Source organism: Bombus affinis, chromosome 18 (assembly GCF_024516045.1).
Source record: "Bombus affinis isolate iyBomAffi1 chromosome 18, iyBomAffi1.2, whole genome shotgun sequence".
Classification (NCBI taxonomy): Eukaryota; Metazoa; Arthropoda; class Insecta; order Hymenoptera; family Apidae; genus Bombus; species Bombus affinis.
In genome coordinates, this window is record NC_066361.1 from 5,436,079 (window position 1) to 5,453,400 (window position 17,322).

The following is a 17,322-nucleotide window of genomic DNA, read 5'->3' on the forward strand; positions in this document are numbered from 1 at the left end:
ATATGTCGGAGATGAAAGGACATCGGGGCCTTTCTTTTGGACCTTTTGGGAAGATCCCTAATACTTTAGTCCAAACTATTTATTATAGCTGTACTTAAACAATAAAACTTAGAGGTAGTTGTTATGATTAAATCCGACTATATTTACCCGAGGTTTGTGACAGTGGGCTTGGGCTCAAGGTGACGCAACTGGTCGTCGAACGTAGCCACGGTCACGAGATAAACGTTTTTACCTAACAGAGAAGTGGCAATATTGTGGGACACACGTTGTATTAACAATCAAACCCCGGGCAGAAGCAGTGTCAGCTGTACGCGGGTCTGCCTAGCAACGGCGGCTGGAATTTTGTTGCTATCCCCGGCCAATATGCAACGAACAAACGCGATCGTAAGGAGAGGAAAATTTCCATCAGTCTTTTATTCTCGCGGTCACCTTGGAGAGTTTTCACATCGTCTTTACGTGCAGTATTATACCGAGCGTCACAGCAAACGTTACTTTGTGCTTCAAAATATATTCTACGTTTAACAAAGAGTTACCCCGTTGACCGTGGATTCGTTATTGAACCTAAGAACATTGTCATTAACATCTCGAGTGTCTAATCACCACGGTTATTTGTCAAACTTTGTAAAAATCAATATTTATACCAGTAGATATAATCTCTGTTGTACAACAAAGATGGCTAGTCCGAGCGAAGATTCGTTACGCCCCTAGACCTAACGCTAACCCGACATATATATATATATATAGTTGAATGATGCATCGAGCTATATATATTACATAGTTATTGATATACATGTACAGAAAAGACCGTTAGCGGCAGCGCTATAATCGCTATAATCGTAATTATTATTAGAGTTATCTATATTACTGTATCTAAATATCTAATCTTTCTATTTTCATTTCCTGTTCTTCATCCGCATGTATCAGACGTCGTTAAATACATTTCAGAGTTTATTGTACAAAAACGTACATCTTCCTCCCATCCGCAATTATCATCGCCTTTTTACTGCATCAGGCAGTATATAATGGATATAATTGGATATAATTATATATGGTATAATTTTTAATGGTTATGGTATAATTAGTATTATTATTAAGTATTATATATGGTATAATTTTTAATGGTAATTTTTTATGGTATAATCCAGTATATATGGATATAATTTTTAACTTTCACAGTGCATTGATTTTAAGTCAAACGCTAACGATCTTTTGTTCTATCTCCTTTGAGATATCTGCTTTGACAGTTAAAACTATTCCGTCGCGTTTCAATTTTTTTAAATGTAACTGGTGTCCGATATTAAGCACCGTCCGACATTATGGAAAACTAAATGATGTCAAGTGTACATCTTTGTTGGGCTTGCGAATCATGATTACTTGAGTTAACTTCTAGCTTTCTTTTTCTTTCTTTCTTTAAACGTAGAGAAATCCTTATGGACTTGTCAGTGTCAGACTTTACCGACTAGAATCTCACGGTGGTCCGCTTGACGCTCAATGGGGATGCCCCGGGATCTCCTTCGAATTACTGTCAGAGCACTCCTGCGTCTTCTCCCGTCTGAGGGAGTCGTTCCTAGGTTAATTCGGACATTGGGAAGAACCACCCATCTCAACGCTATCCCCTGGGCCGTCGTGCAAGTCTGAGGAGATCCCAGATCCTCCTCGACCTGTCGGTCCCTATGACGACCTAGGGCGGCGCAGGAACCCTACAAGGGTGGGATGTTCTCACCCTCTCCCTCTCTGTTCGCTTCTTTACGAGCATCACTCCTTCGCAATAGGAGCGAGCTGCGAGAAACTCTTGTTGCTCTCTCAGCATCGTTTTCATAACTGACATGGGGTCCAATCTCTCGCCAATCGCTAGTCGCAGCATACGACGGGGGCCTCCCACGCCGGACAAAACTCCAGCGTATGCTGGGCCGTGTCCTCGCACTCTCCGCAGTAGTGACAGGTGTTCGTCACCTCTCTTCCGATTTTCTGCGGATATTCCCCGAATACTCCGTGTCCTGCGAGCACCTGCGTCATCCGGAAGGATAACGGAAGCCGCCCTCCGCGGTCCTTCCAAAAAAAATCCAATTTATATATGTGTTCCATCCTTGTCTAGGGGAGTGCTAAATGTTTCTCCTTTCATGCTACAAAAAAAAATTTTTTTTTTTTTTTAACGTGGTAGAAATCTTCATAGACACACTTTCCTTACTCCGGCAGGGCGGCAGAAGGTAGTGAGTGCCGGATTCTTACCGGCTAAAACGTCCACGAGCGGGGAAAACCAATGCACAAGTGCGATTATTGTCGGCCTGCTCGCTGCTTATCAAGCACACCTTTAACCAACACTCCCAGAAAGTGCATCCACAACACGCGCAAGGGGATGATGTAACGATGAGGTGTATGAAGAGAGAGGGTGGTGATGATAATGTGTCGTCCCTCTGCTGATGTTGCTGCTGCGGGACTGTTGCTGCTGCCGCTCTTTTGTCGGTTGTGTATTACTTTTGAGAGGATTTTTGGTCTTTCCATCCCTTGTAAATCTCCAACAGGCCGAGGATTCGAACTCGTGCGCATCGTCTTCAGCGCGGGGCCTTAACGAGCGTCGCTGGCCTCCCCGCCGAGCTTCTAGCTAATTGGAAAGTATTTAACTCTTAATGTGGCATTGTATATCATAGTAAGTATTCTAATTGCTTTAGAAGAAAGTTCCTTAATGATTTTACCGTTTATTTAATTAAAATCGAGAATTTTCTCGCTCAATTTTAATTTTAGCAACAGTAGCTCAAGTAGCTATAAGGACTGTTTGAAGCAATATTTGATTCATTAAATTGAAACATATTATGGAATCATGTTTTTTTCTAAGAGATTTAATATCTCATAATAATTTAATAAAATAATAATAGTAATATATATACTATATTTGATAATGTAGTATAATATCATATGGCATATAATATATATAACATATATTTAGTTATTATGTGTAAGGTGTCCGTGATAATAGTAGTTGCCGGCTGTAGATGTCGCTGCTGGGCTCTGCTGATTTTCCTCCTAATTTAGTTGCGTAGAAGAAAGATCGGACTCCGGTCGCCATGATTCGAACCCGGGTTCCAAACGTTCGTAACCTAAGACGCTAACAACTGCGCTGCCGTCGTTTTGCTTTTGTGTAACGTTTATTGACCAGTAGATAATATTACATGTGCGTGTTTTTCATAATAAACAATGAATTTCGGTTGTGGAGTGGTTCAGGCAAAAGTACCGGTACGCGACGGTACGACATAGCCATGCAATATTTTGTGTGTCGGAATTACATTTTTTAGGTTTACAATTTGTAACTTAAATTTAAGTGGCTGTAGAGCGGTGCTTATATACGATATTGTTCTTTTTTCTATCTCCGTCCTGAAAACCTGGTCGCAAAAACAGGACAGTTCTGCGCTGCCGTCGTCCTACTCCAGTTAGTGTCGAGTCGTGGTATTTGGCTTGTTGAGTGACATATATATACGTCGTATACGTCACATATATATATATATGTCGGGTTGGTGTTAAGGTTAGAATTAGGGTTAAGGACGTGAAACGAATCCCTATTGACACTAGACGTGATCATTATGCAATAGAGGAGATATTTACTAGTGCAAATATGACTATGATGGAATTGGACAAGTAATCGCGATAATTAGATACTCGAGAAGCTAATGACAATGATCCTAGGCTCAATAACGAATCCACGGTCAACGGGATGACGAACTCTACTATTCTTTAGCGTCTAAGTTGTACTCAATGTTAATGCATGGGGCAATCACTACGTATCTGAGAGTTACTTGTATCATCGTCGAGATCGTACAGGAGAGTGACTCTCCGTCTCGACGATGCCGTCGAGGAAAACTATAATGGGTGTGTCTAAGGACATGAGATCCTCGGATTCGTCAAAGAAAGCTTTCGTTCCAAAGGTGAGGGAAATTAGCGCTGTTGCTAATTGGTCGATCTCCATATCGGCGTTTTGAAAGAGATGCTGGCCGCCCTTGAGGGGAGGTTGTTGACGGGGGGCATCGTTCGTGGAAGATAGGTTTCTCCTATCTTCCCGTAGTTGCAACAAAGACTGCTTGTCTATATGAAGGACTTTGCTTGACTAAATCTTAAGATTTATTGCGGGTCCTCACGTTAGCTAAACATATACTGCGGAGGTATGTTGACATCTAGAGATCATCTTACCCGGAGGATAGAATCTGCGTGTGGCGAGCCACGGGACAGAAACCATTGAAATATTTACTGCCGCGTGTCGCTACGACTATTTCTTTAAGGAGAGGTATAGAGTTACTCTGTGCCTTTGTTAGATAAAACGTTCATCCCTTTGACCGCGGCTACGTTCGGCGACTGATTGTCGCCTCGAGCCCAAGCTCATGATCATAAATCTCGAACAATCGGAGCGACATTTGTTTAATCCAAGTTACACAGTTACGGTATTCCCGCGAATCCAAGGAGGGGTTCCGGTGTTCTTTCATCTCTGACATATATATATATATATAAGTTAAAAAATACACTAAATTCTTCGAGAAACCATTTTTAGTATTAACGTTATGAAGAATTTGTATAATTTTTAATACGTAGATTAAATTTGTATAATTTTTACACATATTTTGCTTATTTTCTAGTAATTCATTAGAAAGACCTCAGGGCTTCCTATTCGAGGAAACGATCAGTTCATCTCCTAATGGAACGTATCAAATATAGGAGTGCCGCCCAATAGAGGGACAGGACGTGATATTTAATCCATTTGCGCCTATAAACGTAAAGCAGCATTCATCTCTGTAACTATGCTTGTGCACACGTTAAACGTTGCATCCATTTGTTGAGTTGCTGAGAGAGTAACAGATTTAAAAAAGTTTCAATTTTTAGACATTTTTAAAAAGTAACCAAAAATGTCTTCTTTCTTAAGCATCATAGTTATCCAATAAAATTACACTATTTGACAGAAACAACGCCATAACTTAAGATAGCAAATGCTTTGGTTCCATTCTTTAAGCGTTATTTTGAAAACTATGAATTTGCATGACTATCCGCTCTCTGGTTATACATTTCCTAGCAACATTCTTTCAAAAAATCTATGTCGTGTATTTGAAGATGAAAAGATTCTATGAATCAAGGAGAAGCCAAGTTCTTATTTCGTATTTTTATAAATTATTTCTTTAAGGGAAAGAAAGTGAAAAATGTGTTAAAGGATAGAAGGGGAATTTTGAAAGTAGATTTAAAAAGATAAATAGACCAAAGAATATAAAAACTGTCTATATAAAACTGTCTGTGTAGTTTGCTTAGGGATCATTGATGAATATTGGATTCAGTTGTCACAATAGAATTATTGATGATTATATTTATGATCGTTGTAAATTATTTTGAAGCTGCCATTCTATGTTCCTTTAAAATCAATAACCAGCGTTTGATGTTAATTTAATCTAAATATTATGACAATTTTATTTATCTTATTTCTTTACTTTGATTTCTACTGTAGTTGACCTGTAATTAATGCAAAATAAACAAAAACAAGACGTTATTTCTTTCGTGTATCTAAGGAAAACCATAAGTGTCCACTAATAGGGAAACTCCCCCTAGACTGATTTCATTGCTACCAACAGTGTCCAAAAAAAACTATAAAAAGTTGTGAAGTTACTGAAAAAATTATTTTAAAATGGGGTGTGAAAGATAATCACTGAAAGGAGCTTAATTCCATCGCATCAATTTGCTTCAGGAATAAATATGCCACGAAAAAGTACATAAGGTAACAAACAAGATCATCAATGCACTGGAGCTAAAACAGTACTGCGCTATCCTATTTTTGGACGTTGAAAAGGTATTTGACAAAGTATGATGTGGGGACTTCTTGACAGAATTAAACAAAACTTCCCTATCGAGATGTTTCTGTTTGTTAAATTATACTTTAAAAATAGAATATTCTTTGCTGAATATCAAACACCCTTTCAGATTTACATACTGTCAGTGCTGGCGATACTCAAGGTTATGTTTTCATAACTACATTGTATACTCTGTATGTAAACAGTCGATATACTGACCAGCTCTAAAAATACTTTATTTTAACGTTCGCTGATAATACTGTAATTCTAGCCACCGAGCTAAGGTTGTATCAACATTATTGCAGCAACACATACGATTGCTGGGACACTGGTTAAATCAGTGGAAAAAGGGTATACTGGCAAATGTAATCACATCGCTTTCACGTTAAGGAAGGGCAGCATATCTCCCACTTACAAAGAATTTTAGGCATGAAAATAACATGATATTCAGCATTTTATAAGAAAATCAAACCCATGCATATATCTAGTGTATTTCTTTATCGTTGTTCGTTACTATTAGGTTGGCAGCTAAGTGATTGCGGATTTTGCCATTAGGCGGCATTAACAAAATCCGCAATCAGTTGCCAACCCAATATCTGTTACACTTTACGAAAAGGAATATTCATATTTATAAATCATATATAAATCATATTTATGATTATTGAGATATGTATAATTTTATGTGCTAGACTAGATTGATAGTAGTTATACATGTATGTGAATATGAGTGTGTGGAAGTATGTGTGTGCGCGGTGCCTCGAAAACAAAAGAATGTAAACTGTTCAGTTAAGTCTGGTACTGAAGAAGGTGACACGCGTGCAAGTGTGTATCGATGAATATCTTTGAAATCCTTTATGAAATAAATATATAACTATTCTAATATTAATTCCAAGTGTAAATTTAATGTTCCTATACCATTATTTTTGCAATTAAGATCCAAAATTCTCAATAATGATTTTTATATTTTATTAATATTTTAATAAGTAACTGTTTCGAAATATTAATTATACATATTATCCTTATGTCAAATTTACTCTGTTTGTAAAAACAGAAGAAGAACAGCAAGATCTACGACAAATGTCGATATGGATCAATGTGAGTTACTCGAAATACAGAAATGGAAAATCGATGTCGAATATGTTTATTCATTTTGTATATGTTCCTGTGTTGCCAAAGATCGATAAAACCGTGCCGCGTTCGTTCCGTGTTCCGGCTATGCTCTGGATTAGGTCCGGCCTCCATAGTTTTAAATCAGAGTTGGGCAAAAAGTAATCTGATTTATTAACGATTATGACTAACGTAAAATCATGTTCATAATTGATGATCACGATTACTAAATAATCTAGCAATCATGATTAATGAATAACTGAAGTAATCAAAGCAAATGTATTCAATAGGCATGATTAACTCAGAAATTTGAGTTTATTATAGTAGTTTATTATAGAAATTTATTATAGTAGTTATAATGATATTGGACAATTTTTATAAAATCCACATTTGTTGTATAATTCAACGAAAAAATATTTACATAATAAATGAATATAAATTATGATCCTGGTGTGTGAGTGGGAGTACAGTACGCTTTTAATTTGACTTTCATTAAAAATATTTCATCCGAGAGTCCATGCTCCTTCAGTTCCTTTTCCATCGTTGCATAATAAAAGCACAGTCTCTTCACGGCTGCTGACGTTGCTAATGGCGTAAGAAAAAAACGTTTCTTATCGATGGATTCTGGCATGGCAGATATAAACCTTGCTGTTTTTCAGATAACAAATGCATTAGGTTGCCCGACGGGTTTCTTTCGTGTTATGAGGAAATAATAGACGCGCAACATTTTTTGTTTTGTATTATTTTGTCGAATATCGTACGATCCATCTCGTTCTGTTGAGATAAACACCGCGACATTTCACAGACTTAGTTTCACGTTTGTATGAAGCTGCATTGTTGTAAGAAACACGTTTACGAAACAGAGACACATTCCGGATAACCTAAAATTATAGAATTTCCAACTGTGCCCTAGATGCAGGTAAAGTAGTTTTAATGTAATTATTTCCAAAATCGAAGAACTCGTCGCCAGGCGAAGCTTCTTTTTGTCGTTCTGGATATTCAGTTGAGCTGCTTCTTTAAAAGGTTGCATTAATCTTTCGCTTCGTGTAGGCAACAGGCGAAGTGATAACCATCGCTGTTTTAGTCGCCGAGATGAGAAAGCTCGTGTTACACCTCTTTTCAATTTTTCCAGTAGAAAAAGTTTAAAAATTCGTGAAATCTTACTTTTATATTGTTCGAAAGAGTTTCTACGAATGGTTTATAATAAGTCCATTCAAAATCCATTATCGTCTTAAGTTTCGCATATAGAGAAAGAAATGGTATGAAAATTTCACATTGTAATATATTTCAAGCATAGCAAAAGATTTCATATACTTTAAATGATTCTCTAAGTACTGAAAATCTTGATTGTTTAATTCTGTGAAGTTTATTACTTTTTCCAACATTTATTGCTACAATTTGGAACGAATCATACAAACTGTCCTACCTAGTTTGGGGTTAGGTTTCTGCAGTTTTTGGCGGTGTTGCCATTTTCCACAGATAGCGACATTCCTGTATAGCTCTGCTATATGCAGTTGTTAATTGTGACAATTCTTATAAAATTCTGTTACCATCGTCTGTAACGCACAAATGCATTGTACATAAGCAACAATAAGATCCATTTCATTAACATTAGAATTACCACACCAGTCAAATCGACTGGTTTTACAATTTCATTTAAAAATTCCTACTTCGTGTTATATTTTCTTTCCGCAATGATAACTAAAAGAATAATATAATGAATTTTATCTTGCTTTTCATGTGTTCAAACTAAAAATAATTTTGTATCAGGACTACGTATACCAATGGCAGTCAAAATGACTGATACTTGCCAAAGTGTAAAAGGGTTCTGTAATTTGTTTATCGAACCCCAACTAACCAGTTTCCTTGTTTTGTACAACTTGCCACACGTTTCTCAAATTTTTACCGCGTATCATTTGTAATGACAAAACCCGCAATCACTTAGTTGCCAACCTATATAACTACATAGAACGTTGATTCTGGTAAAAGGTAAATTAATCATTTCGTCAGCAATTAAGAATTACGGATTAATAATTACAGAATACACAGAAATATTCATGAAATTTTTGTTCGTTATGTATTAATTGCTTTCGAAAACGAAATTTTCCTTCTCGGCTTTGCCCACGACATACATAATGTACATTAAATCGTTTTCTCTTCCTTTGTTGTTCCTCCTATCATAGCTAACTGTAAGTCTTCGATTAAAAATGGCGTTTTGTTGTATGTTCTTTTATAACGTTTGGTTTCCAACTGAGCGACACATTTATCTCGAGTACGTTCCGGACGATCGTGCAGAAATATTAACGCATAAACGCCCGGTCACGGAACGGACGCGGCACGGTTGTGTGTAAATCGACCTTAATTCTGCTTAGGCGACACCGGAAGTAAGAACAAGTTACGCGTCACGAAATCACGATACGTCGGATGCGTCGACACACCTCGATTGTCGACGTAGCGCGACATGCAGAGATTAGCGAAATAAATTCTTGTTTCTTATTCTGTTTGCAAGATGATACTTTGAACGTAATTCTTTATTGGATGAAAGTTAATTACGTTAAACATCTTAATATATAATGTATGTTATAATGTATAATAATAATGTATCTCTACATTTTAGGTTAATTTCTACATTAATTTTTATACTCATATGTATGATTTAATAGACACTTAAAACATCTTTTCAAATGATTAAAATTCTTTCATATATTGCAAATTAATAATCGTTGTTGTATACTTATTGGATAATTGTTGTACAATTTAGTTATATACAGGAACGTAGCTTAATTAGTAATATTTAATAGAAGTTCATGGAATTAATTTTTTGATTGAAAGTTTATCAAAACCAAAGCAGGAATTCGTACATTTCCCTTTGGTGTAGATGATTACAATATTTCCTTTAGATAAAGGGAGTATATTTGGAAAACTATGGTAAACATATATCAGTTTGCTTTAGTAAGAATACAATAATTTATTGAATACATAATAAAGAAGATTATATATAGTTATATATAATTAAATAGATAAGTAAACAGATACTTTTAATGTTATACATTGTTTTGGAATGTATTTATACTACTGGTGTCTTGGTGTATTTGAAAAACTATGGTAAACATTTTCAATTACTACAATGAGCCAGGAAATATCAGTTTGCTTTAATAAAAATACAATAATTTATTGAATACATAATAAAGAAGATTATATATAATTATATATAATTAAATAGACAAATAAACAGATACTATCAATGTTATAGATTGTTTGGGAAAGTATTTATACTACTGGTGTCTTGGTGTATTTGAAAAACTATGGTAAACATTTTCAATTACTACAATGAGCCAGGAAATATCAGTGTGCTTTGATAAGGATACAATAATTTATTGAATACATAATAAAGAATATTATATATAATTACATATAATTAAATAGACAATTAAACAGATACTATCATTGTATTGGAAAGTATTTGTACTACTAGTGTCTTCCATAAATTGATCATCTGTTTGATAATTTAAGGATGTACATCTGTTTCAATAACCACACTAAAATTCTTCTTCAAATTAGTAATGAAATTATGACAAACAATGCTAGAAATTAAAAATATACGTGTACCTATATCTAACTGTTTATAAGAAGGTCGAATGCCTGCCAAATATTTTTTCAACACATTTAAATACAACATTTTTACAGTAAAAATATTATTCGATGTGACTCTTGTTATTATATTGATTAGCTTGAGAGACGGTGGGCACATTATATCTAGTTTTATATTTCAGAGGTTATGGTTACATATTGCTTTTATGTTCGGCGATGACGGCATTGTAATTCAACTGAAATAGATCCGAGAATATGCATAAGTCGGTCAGAATTCAGAACACCTATAGATCATTAAAGTGTTCCTAGAATATTTATTATCACACGTAAATACATTATTCATGAAATAGTTACTACTTCATAGCATTTTAACTAATGCCGTTAAAGAAATAATATTTGTAATAAAAATACAAATATTATTTCTTTGTAATAAAAATACAAATATTATTTCTTTAATGGCATTAGTTAAAATGCTATGAAGTAGTAACTATTTCATGAATAATATTTAATAATATTTGTAATAAAAATACAAATATTATTTCAACAATCCGAGATTATACAATAAAAGAAAAAGTGTTATACCATGTATAATATGTTATAAGTGTATATATGTATGTATAATATGTTATACTGTATATACTATGTATAGTATAACCTTTTGTTAAAATTGAAAGTGTTTTTTAATTTTGTTAAATTTAAAATGCAATTTAATTAGTTTAATTTTGTTAAAATTAAAATGCAATTTTTGCATGTGTCTTAATACGGCCTTTATCTTTTTCAAATTCCTCGATTCTTTTAAAAACAATTTTATAGCATACTTACATATTTTTCACTCTTGATGAGTAGGCTTTGGATTTTGATGCATTTATTTCAAATGTAAATATTCAATGTAAAAATACATATTTACAAAGCAGAGTACTCGTCATAATTTTTACTAGGTGAATTGGTAGACAGTAAAAATTAATAGGTGAAATTTACATAAAAATTAGCAATCTGATAATAACATAAAACGTGTACTTTTAAAAGTTAAATTAACATTCCAGTAATCTTCGAACAACAAGGTTAAGCTAAATCGGTAAATTGCATGGAAAACTCTTTTCATGACAATGTACATACATGTAAATAAATGTAGTATATATAAAAGTATATATGAAGTATTTAAAACGTAGAGCTACTAAAAGTAAGGCTTACGCAATGATGGTATGTTTTTTCACAATAAAATAACAACATAAAATGAACATTACAGATCAAATTTGCTTTTTTAAATGAAAACACATCATATATCCTTCAATGTATTAATCGATAGATCTCGAGATATTCTATGAAAAAATATTGACCAAAAAACTGTTAAACAGATATTTTAACTTCTGTTTTGTAAAATTTATCATATGAAAGACAAGATGATTTCCTTGTTAAAAAGTTGAAATATCTATTAATTTAATAGCTTCTCGACATCTATAGATTAATAATACTTTACAAAGGATATCGAGTTGCATGAATTAATCAAAATGCATTAAAAAATATATGATTGCATTTGAAAGAACAAAATTGATCTTCACATGACAGTTACGTTCCTATCTACAGAGAAACTAATATCATTAGAAACACTTCCCGATATAATTGTATAATATTATCGAAAATATTGTTATTAAATAGGTTTCGGGGTTCGATATTTAATTGATTCACACAAATTCAGTTTTTATATTCTGTATTTCACCACCATGTACAAATGAACACATCGGATACACTCAGATAATTAACCCGTGGCGAATGCCAAAAACAAAAGAGCGTCGTTACAAGTCGTACCAACTTAGCTTGTAGGAACTAGTGATTATACCAACCTAATATTTTCCTCAACAAATATTTCAGCTTATTTCTACTGTTAGGTAACTCCCTGTACACATGGTTTATTGGTTTAACCAATTTAGAAAATTTAGATCGAAATGTTTATCTATCAGAATTTCAGAAGCAGACAATTTACACAGAAGCTACAATAAATCTTTTCGTTTAAAACAAATGAATTCCAAGGAACGCGTGATCGCTATTTTTATCGCAATCACCTGTAGAGATCGAAGGTTGTCTCTAGTAGTTTTTGCCGTGTTTTTTAACACTAGAACTACCGGCATTCGAGACGTAGTTATCTCTACCAAAGCCAGTCGAAATGATACATAATAAAAAAATACATAATAGTAGAATATTTTTAGATTTATTGATCTATTATTATCTTACAAAAGGAACTCCATGTTCTGAGATCATAAAAACTATATAATAACGATGAATATTCAGTACCAAAATCTTACATAACAAGAATGTTAAAATAAGTTTCCATTGGTAAATATAAGAAGTATAATGTAATAATACAATGATAACAATAATAAGCGTAATATAATAAATAAAATACAAATATAACTTAAATTATTAGGTACAGAATTTATCATTCATCGCAATTCTTACAAACGTAAACATTCTTCTGCCTGCATTTCCCGCATACATATTTCTTACAAAGATTGCAACTGGTGGTGGTCTTATTATTATTACAGTATCCTATCTGACACCATTCGCGTCAATAGGGTGAGTTCTTTGACGTAGTTCGGATCTCAGATGCTCAATGTTCTATCCATGATTTTTCATTGTCAGTGGCAAGTTCATCTGTTAATTGAAACATAAAATCTTTTCCGGATATCTGCTCACCTATGGTCTTCTTATGTAAAATCCAGGCAATTATGCCAGCTAAATTTAAAATATTAAAAAATACTTGAAGTGGCCATCTTCTTGATCCCGATTTCACGTTATATATTTTTGCCATTTGATCTGCCATATCTACCCTAAATTTTGTTTTATTATAAAATTCCACCGTTTCAGGTAGGTCCTTTTCGCATTTTCCTAAATATGGAAATTCATTTGCAACGTACTTTGCTTGAACATCAGGTGCCAGCCAAAATTGAATTCCGAATTTGTCGGGTTTATTATATAACTCTATGCTGGTTATAGTCGTATCTTTTGAAGCATAGGCAATGAATACTGGTTACGTTGATCTAGTCATCGTTGACTCGCGTTGCTTATTTAATAGCGGTTTGTATGACCCCAATCAGAAACGTAGATTGTCGCCCTTATTATGCAGCTCGCGTTGCTTAACACTGTTACAGTTATGAAGGATAGTCTACACGGTACAATCAGTTTCTTGACTCTATGAAAGAACGTTGAGATTTTTAGTGCATTTTAAAACGTGATTGATACATTTCTAATAAATGTATTTTTAATTAGTTGGAATATAAAAATATATATATATGGTTAGTCTTTTCAATATGGAGTTTGTTGTCAGCCTGTGAGAAAAAATAATTTTATTAGTTATGAACAGTTAAATATAAATAGGAAATGATAACAACACACAGGAAAGATAGAAAAGTCTGACTAATGTGTATTTTTGCTGATAGGCAGTTTTGAAAGAAACGGAAGTTCTATAAAATTCAAAACTTATGGTTCCATTAGATGTGTGTGTTTTTTTTGTTATAAATTTTAAGTACTTCAAACAGATTCTATTACACGCTATTAATTTTAAACAATTGAAAATACAAGAAAATTATGGAAATGTCAAGAAACAAATGAAAATCAATAAATTAAATTTTTTTCGTCAATTTATAAACGTTTTGTTTAATTTAGTTCTCCCAGAATAAATAAAAATTAATAATTGTACGTGTGAAAAACGAAATCGTACAATTTAAACGTTCTGTCCAAAATTAATTTATATTCGATTCGTATGGTTTCACCTCTGCTCTCCTATTACTTCTAAATGAAAAATATTTATGCAAATGATTTATTACGATACATACATGACACTAAAATGTATTATTTATGAAATACCATCCTTTAATTTTCAAATTATTATTATATCACATGTTCTTTGTATTCCATTATATTTTTTTAATGTCAAATGCATGCCAAATTGAAAAAATGTAATTTCTTCAATGTAATGCGTATCTTTTGTGCAAATATAGTAATTATTGGTATAAGTTATCAGTCTTTAATATTTGCCACTAAGGGACTACATATACTTTAAAAAAGTACATTCAACGCTAATTATAAGAAATTGACTATGACTTATTTGCATATATTTTGTATTATACAGGGTGGTTGGTAACTGATGGTACAAGCGGAAAGGGGGTGATTCTAGGCGAAAAAAGAAGTCGAAAATATAGAATAAAAATTTTTCGTTTGAGGCTTTGTTTTCGAGAAAATCGACTTTGAATTTTCGTTCGGTACGCGTGCACTTTATCACATCTCGTTATAACGGATCTCACTGCAGATCGACGATTGGGATACCGGTGCCTGTAATGATCAGCTGCGGCTGATGCGTTACCACCACACGCATCTAACGAAAGTATCATGTCCGTATATTCCCAATTGCTGTATGTAGACATGATGGTAGACTAATAGGTACTGATAGTGGATAGCGATAAAAGTCGGATAGTAAGTTAATAGGTAGGAAAACACTTGGGTCACATTGGAAGTGTCTATCAACATAACGTCAATCGAGACAACGATCTACAGTGAGATCCGTTATAACGAGACGTGATAAAGTGCACGCGTACCGAGCGAAAATTCAAAGTCGATTTTCTCGAAAACAAAGCCTCAAACGAAAAATTTTTATTCTATATTTTCGACTTCTTTTTTCGCGTAGAATCACCCCCTTCCCGCTTGTACCACCAGTTACCAACCACCCTGTATATCACTCTTCGCAACAAAGCAGTCATTTGACAGTATAATCACACATACTTTATGTAATGATTCCTGTAATAAAACTCAAATTGAGTATGGAAAAATTCTGACAAAAAAGTATTTAAAATTATTTAATTATTTATAAGCATAAACTAACTTTCAAGAAATTAATTCAGTAAGTTTTACAACATTTATGATGCCACTTTTGAAAACATTGTTTTAAGGATAATTTAATGTTCATGATAATTCAATGTCTCAAAATAGCTTCGCTGTTTAAAAGATTTTTATCTTCAAAGTAAGGATATGGACACTACAATAATTGTATTTTTTAATTTTTAATTACTAATTGTATACATGTTAAATATACAAAAGTTTGTTCTATGGGATCTAAGAAATTAAAGAACAAATCAACTTGAATTTCTGTTGTTTTAGAAAATTCTTTAGTTAAAAATTTATTGGAGTAAAAAAATTATCATTGTACGTGTGATATTTCTGGCATTAATTTTAAATAAATATATAACAATAATTAGCAGAAAATTATCATATGTAAATTATTGTAAATGAAAAAAATAAAGATACAATAAGGAAAGTCATACTAAATTTTTGCTAATGTATAGCATAGTTGTTTGTTTGTATCAGTTTTTGGAATTAATACCACATTGATTAATTTTATAATAATTAAACAAAACTCGGCTAAGTTGTCAAATATAATATCATAAATTTTACATCTTGAATATCATCATACGTAACGCAATTTTTAATATTTGAAATTTTTATATTTTAATATTTTAATATTCGAATATTTACTAATTCTACAACAAAATTATCTTTTTATTTTATTCTGGGATCAAATCTCGTATTTTTTCACGCTCTTGAACATTTAAAAAATATAAATAACATTAGCAGAGAGCGAGAGAGAGAGAGAGAGAGAGAATAAGAGAAATTAAAGTAATTAAACTAAATTAAACTAAAAACTAAATAACCAATAAAAACTAAATTAAAATTATTTAAGTCTTACAAATTATTGTGAATTTATCATGCATTTTCAAAGGGCTTGTATCTTGGAATGTATCAGGTTATTCCTTTTTTTAACTTTTTCATATTAAAATATTTCTTCTTAACCATCAAGTGACATAAAAATCAACAAAAATCATCTTTTCATCGTATGTTATTTATTTTTCCTGTATACAAATTTGAAGGTTCCTATAGAATAATAATTTTAATATCAAATCCAAAAAATCATAAAGTTTGAAGGATGATTACTTTCTAACAGTTTACTCTAAATTCTTCGTTATTTTATCAGATTGTCGAACGGTTAAATAAAAAGCGAAGGCGCTTTTTCTGCTTTTCTTCTCTCATATCACATGCACATTAAACGGAATTTCGAATTCCGCGATCGTTAAAATTAGACGTTGACGAGGTGCGAGTATTCGTATCGGAACATCCCGTACGGAATTCGAAACACGCGAACCGATTGCTTTGGCCGCCCTCTATGCGTTGAATACATCGGGGCTAGGGGTCTGCCACAAATCCGAAATAGAAGTGAAATTTCTCTGCCGCATGTCGCAACGGCTACGGCTATTCACGTGTTTCGTGAAATTAATCTTTGTACGGTAATTTAAGCTGGCAAGCATTTACAATGAAAGTTGCTGCGCTATCAGGTAACTGTAGCTGACCAGTTGGAGCTGATCGCTGCGGATGCGATCACCAGGGGTTTGGAAATTGCTCTAACTTGTTATTTGAGATCCTCGGTAGACGAATTAAGGGTCCGACCTAATTAGAAGAAGCGAGAAGTTGTTTCGCTAGGGATTCGATTTTCTATTACAATTGGAAATTAGCCTTTGGAATAGAAAAAGAGCAAAGTTACTTAATTGAAGATAAAAATGATGAGAAATTTATAAATACATAGATTGTAAAGTAGCTTGTTTATGATTTATAATTTATTGATTTATAATCAATCTTGATTTATAATTTATGTTATGAAAGATTTGAAGATTATAGGGGAAAAATATGATAAGTACTTTTGTGTTGATTTCCTGATTTTAATGTCACTTTATGACTAAAAGGGGATTTTGATATATTGGGTTGGCAACAA

At 33.1% G+C, this 17,322-nt stretch overlaps 1 protein-coding gene, 1 long non-coding RNA gene and 1 pseudogene across 3 annotated transcripts in view; 2 read left to right on the forward strand and 1 right to left on the reverse strand.

Moving 5' to 3' along the window:
* LOC126926444 (uncharacterized) overlaps nucleotides 1-17,322 on the forward strand; it is a 343,177-nt gene that overhangs the window by 24,591 nt on the left and 301,264 nt on the right. The gene's annotated exons all lie outside the window — the stretch shown is intronic.
* LOC126926452 (uncharacterized) lies at nucleotides 1,354-7,004 on the forward strand. 2 transcript variants are annotated; one of them, XR_007714596.1, is made up of 3 exons: nucleotides 3,018-3,424; nucleotides 4,620-6,908; nucleotides 6,990-7,004. It is a non-coding gene; the product is annotated as an uncharacterized LOC126926452 (long non-coding RNA). The 2 variants fall into 2 exon arrangements; XR_007714595.1 differs by lacking the exon at nucleotides 6,990-7,004 and having other exon boundaries at nucleotides 1,354-3,424; nucleotides 4,620-6,699.
* LOC126926753 (U6atac minor spliceosomal RNA) lies at nucleotides 2,055-2,129 on the reverse strand (annotated as a pseudogene).